The sequence below is a fragment of the Arachis hypogaea genome, chromosome 14, assembly GCF_003086295.3.
Source record: "Arachis hypogaea cultivar Tifrunner chromosome 14, arahy.Tifrunner.gnm2.J5K5, whole genome shotgun sequence".
In the NCBI taxonomy this organism is placed as follows: Eukaryota; Viridiplantae; Streptophyta; class Magnoliopsida; order Fabales; family Fabaceae; genus Arachis; species Arachis hypogaea.
In genome coordinates, this window is record NC_092049.1 from 111,832,173 (window position 1) to 111,837,164 (window position 4,992).

At 34.6% G+C, this 4,992-nt stretch overlaps 1 long non-coding RNA gene across 1 annotated transcript; it reads left to right on the forward strand.

Moving 5' to 3' along the window:
* Window positions 1–523: 523 nt before the first annotated feature.
* On the forward strand, window positions 524–1,167 carry LOC140178871 (uncharacterized). Its single transcript, XR_011871847.1, has 3 exons — window positions 524–566; window positions 655–753; window positions 1,103–1,167. It is a non-coding gene; the product is annotated as an uncharacterized lncRNA (long non-coding RNA).
* The last annotated feature ends 3,825 nt before the right edge of the window (window positions 1,168–4,992 follow it).

Below are 4,992 nucleotides of genomic sequence, written 5' to 3' on the forward strand. Positions count from 1 at the left end.
AGATTGAATTATTTTGATTTTGGTGCGCAGAGCCTCTTATTCATCTTTAGTGATGTTGAAGTTTTTTACTGATTTAGCTGTTAATTATTTTTGCTGTTAATTGTTCCTAAATGATTTTTAACTATTGATTTGAAACTTCTATCATAATTCTTATTTTTAGTTAACATATACATACTAGCTTGTATTCATTTTCATTCTGGGGATATTTGTTAGCTTTCTCATTAAGTTGTTAAAATAATTGTATTCTTTCAATCAATAATAGAAATTCATAAAATTTAGGGTTATAATAGTAAAAGAAAGCAAACTTTAGGCAATTTTACTGTGAGTAACTTGTAATAAATATTAGTGTGCTCGATTTTATGATCTAAAAAATTAGAATATACTGCATAGTACATACATATTTCCTGATTTTTTCTATTTGGATGTTCAAACAGCTATGATATTCCCTACTTTATTGCAACTCCAGCTTGCACAAAAATCCTTCGTATGTTGATAGTGTGGATGCTGAATAATGTTCAGGAGTTGATATTTATGGGATTCTTCTTCTGAGAACTTTGATTGGAAAGGTCAGAGGGATGCATTGGTTATTTTTCTTTTTTAACTTTTAGAAATACATAGCTGTTTATTAAATGCAAGGATTCTTCTTATGTTCAGATATTTGGCAGCATTGGATCAGTGAGAGGAGGCCTTGCTTTAGGTAAAGAGGGTCCTCTTGTCCATACTGGTGCTTGTATTGTTTCTTTGCTTGGACAAGTAAGTATGTACTACTCAGTATATGGTAGTATCTAAATGGTATGTTAAAAGTACAATATGCGCATAATATGTGTTAGATCTTTCAGTATGTCCTTTCAATGTTTTGTTTCCTTAAATAAAGAGGCTAAAATGCGGTGGCAACACCACATGAAGTGTCCATTGTATTTTAACTGACCATCTAAATGAACCTTGCTTTATAATTTATTAACAATTGCACATTATATTACCTGAATTATCCTCTGTGTTGCTGTGCATTACTCTTTTAAGACTAGTTTTATGCGATTTTCACTTAATATGTATTTTATATGGAAGAAACTGATATAATCTGTTGGTGTCATGTCTTGAGTAGGGTGGTTCCACTAAGTATCATATAAATTCAAGATGGTTTCAACTATTCAACAGTAATCGAGATCGCGAGATCTGGTAATTTGTGGGTCTACAGTAGGAGTTGCTGCTGTATTTAGAGCTCCTGTTGGTGGTGTATTGTTTGCATTGGAAGAGGTAACATCTTGGTAAGGAATTCTTAGTGACATGGCTCTTTTTTTTATTAGAAGGGGAAACATGGTAAATCATTCATCATATATATTTTTGTTTTGATTTGTTTCCTATGCTCTTGAAGGTGGAGGAGTTAACTTATATGGCATGTCTTCTTCACTTCTGCTATTGTTGTTGTTGTAGTACGAACTGCAATGGCATGGTGTAAGAATGGAAATTGCAGATATTTTGGGTCTGGCAGATTCATAATATGGGATATATCAGAGTAAAGATCTGTGCTTTCACCTTTTTCACTGCCAATTGAGCATTAAGGTTTTATTTTTGTCCTCTTCCCTTGACTAGTTTTATTTTTAGTGGTCAAGAAGATTATTCCTTTGTAGAGCTATTGCCAATGGCTATTATTGGGGTTATTGGAGGCCTGCTAGGTAGGAGTTTTCACCTTTGTTTTGCACTTCAATGTATCATGAATTTTTTACATTTTGTAACTAAGTATAAGGAAATAGATATATGACACTTGGAATTGTAATTCTTATTTTCTTGTTATGACTTTAATTTTTGGTACTTTGTAATCAAAGTCTACTTTTGTGGTGACAATGCAAGTTTATATATAAAGTTTTTTTTATGGGGAAGTTTATATATATGTTGGATTGGTTGATATATACAATGTAAAATTGGTCTATGATTTAAAAATTATATATGAATTTTGCACGAAATAAATGAAAAAAAAAATTCCGACCTAATTTATGGCCACGCTTAAAAGCATGGCTATATCTTACTATTGTCTTCAACAGGCACGCTTAATAAATATGGCCATAACCTGGAAATTGGCACGCTTTAAAAGTGTACCCATATCGTCATCTATTGGCACGCTTCATAAGCATACCCGTATCTTTCAGTAGTCATAAATAGTCACGCTTACCAAGCATAGCCATACATTACCCTATTAGCACATTTAAAAAGTGTAGTCATATCTTACCCTATTGGCATACTTTAAAAGCGTAACCAAAACAAACAATCTGGGATGCTTTAGAAGCATGGCGATATGTGGACTTTTCTGTACGCTTTTCAAGCGTAGTAAGAGATATAAGCGAGGCAAAAAAGAAAACGTGCCGATAGATCCACAAAAGCGTGGAGATAGAGCAACCGGCACACTCGCGGATGTGACCCTTTCAAAAGCGTATCGATAGCTCAAAAAGCGTGGCAAAAAGCTATCAGTACGCTTTTAAGCACTTTTCGGCACGCTTTAAAAGTGTGACAGAAAGCTTATTTTCTTGTAGTGGAATAAGTTTGTATATATTTTTTGCACATAAAGATATGTACAACAAGGTTACACATTAGGGTGAAGGTTCAAAGTTATGTGATAGAGGAATTTTCTATTGATGTAGTGATGCATGAGCATCTTGTATCCTTTTTTTCTTTATTTTCTAGTTGTTTTCACTTAGAATTTATTAAGTTTTATTATATTTTAGTGCAAAAATTTTTTTTGGATGCTACTTTGAGTTGTTTTAGTATTTTTATGATTTCGGGTGAAATTCAGAGTAATTTGGTAGAGTTTAGAGCAAAAATTGGACCTGCCCATCTTCGGCGCTAAACGCCAAGCTGCCAGCAAGCCCACAAGTCAACAACACCTCTGCCCTCTTTGGGCGCTAAACGCCCAACTGGCATTAGTGCCAGGTTGTCTGAGTTGAAGGTCCACTTTTAGAGCATCTATAATTTGATTTAGCCTTTATTAGTTGTTTTATCTTTTATTATTGTAATTTTTTTTTACAAACAATATCTTTTAATTTTAGGATTTATTATTTTATTTTATTTTTAAATCAAATTAGGTTAGTATAAAAGGGAAAGATTCACCCTTAGAGGGGCTTTAGATCTTTTCTTTTCCGCACTTTTCAGAACCCTAGTTTTTCTCTAAGTCATGAGCCACTAAATCTCTTTGGTTAAGGTTAGGAGCTTTGTTTATTTCTATGGAGTAAAACTATTTTTTTCTATTTTAATTAATGTACTGATTCAATTTCAAGGATTACTTTCGTTCTTAATTTTATGAATCTGGGTGGAATGAGAGTATGACTCTTATTCTAGATGCGTTCTTGTGACCCTCGGGAGAGGTCCTTCACCTGGACACATCTTGAAAGTAAATTCCTCCTAAATTGCTAATTACTTGGACTAATCTGGAGACCTGACATATAATCCGTTTAACTTTGGGTAATTAGGGTTTTTGTGGCCATAAACTAGATTTGAACTTAACTCTCTAATCAGAATCAAGTGACCAAGAGATTGGTGATTGATGAAGGTTAGAGGAAACTAAATCACTAAGAGATTAGGGTTTAGTTAATTACAGTTTGCCATGAAATGAATATTGCATGATTAAAATAGTGGTAAGAAAACTTAATCCGGAAAAGTAAACATCTCTGATACCTTAACTATTTCTCTCATTGATTTCTACACTAAATTCATTGTTAGCTTTCTTTACTCTTTATTTACTGTTTAATGCTTTTGAAAACCACAAAACCAACTATGCTGCTTGCCTGACTAAGCCAATCAGTTGACTATTGTTGCTCTGTTCCTCAATCCTCGTGGGATCGACCCTCACTTACCTGAGATATTACTTGAACGACCCAGTGCACTTACCGGTTCAGTTGTGGGTATTCTAAATCCCACACCATATAGGACTACACTAAAGTTTATCTATGAGCCCATATTTTTTCACATTAGTTTTTTTAGAAGTGTTTATTGAACATATCTAACAATTTGGACTCTGATGTATGCTTTTGCCAATAATATAATGACCTAACTTCTAGCACGTCATGACCAATGTTAGCTGTCAGACACTACTTCATGACTTTTCTTAGAGGCTTTAGACCTTATATTAAATATAAACATATGAGCCTGTAGCGCTAGTCGAGATCGCGTGTGAGATAGATATAACGGAATAGGTAATAGTTAAACAGACAATATCTATTTGAAACATAGAAAACACAAAAACATAGTAATATCATACATATTTGTCCGAAAAGCTCATTTAGTACATCATAGTTTACACCAAGTTACGCCGTTGCTTATGCATGTAAATATTTACAGACTTCATTATTTATACTAACAGGTCCTGACTCACAAGAGCCACCCAAATATGGGACCGGTTCTAACTTATTTTTATAGGTATTTACAAAAGCACCAAGCCCTCAAAAGTCTATACAGAGCAAGGGTAAAGACTACTACTACTACTACTACTACTACTACTACTACTACTACTACTACTACTACTACTACTACTACTACTACTACTACTACTACTACTACTACTACTACTACTACTGTTGCTGCTCATGGATATATTGGAAGCTAAGGAAAGATTGTGTTGAAGCAAGGAGAGAGTCATCGAACACACCCGTGATGTTACTGCTCGCCTATCCTAATGCGGGAAACTCAAAAAAGATTATGCTGGTTCCCATCTGTGGAACGAGGAAAAGTAAGGAGGTGAGAACCTAAGGTTCTCAGTAGGTTACTACACGGAAAATCTAAAAGGGTCCGTGTAACACCCTCACCACCAGAATGTCACACTTCTGGTTGTGCCACTCTGATAATGAGTATATTACAACGACTTCTATATATATAATAATAAGTAGGAGCTTGTTCATACCCTGGGTCCGAGATGACCGGACCAGGATGTTCAGTAGTAAAACGACCGACCTCCTTAGATCAAGCGGACTGACTTCTTTACGAGGAAGTCGGCCAAATCGACAGGAA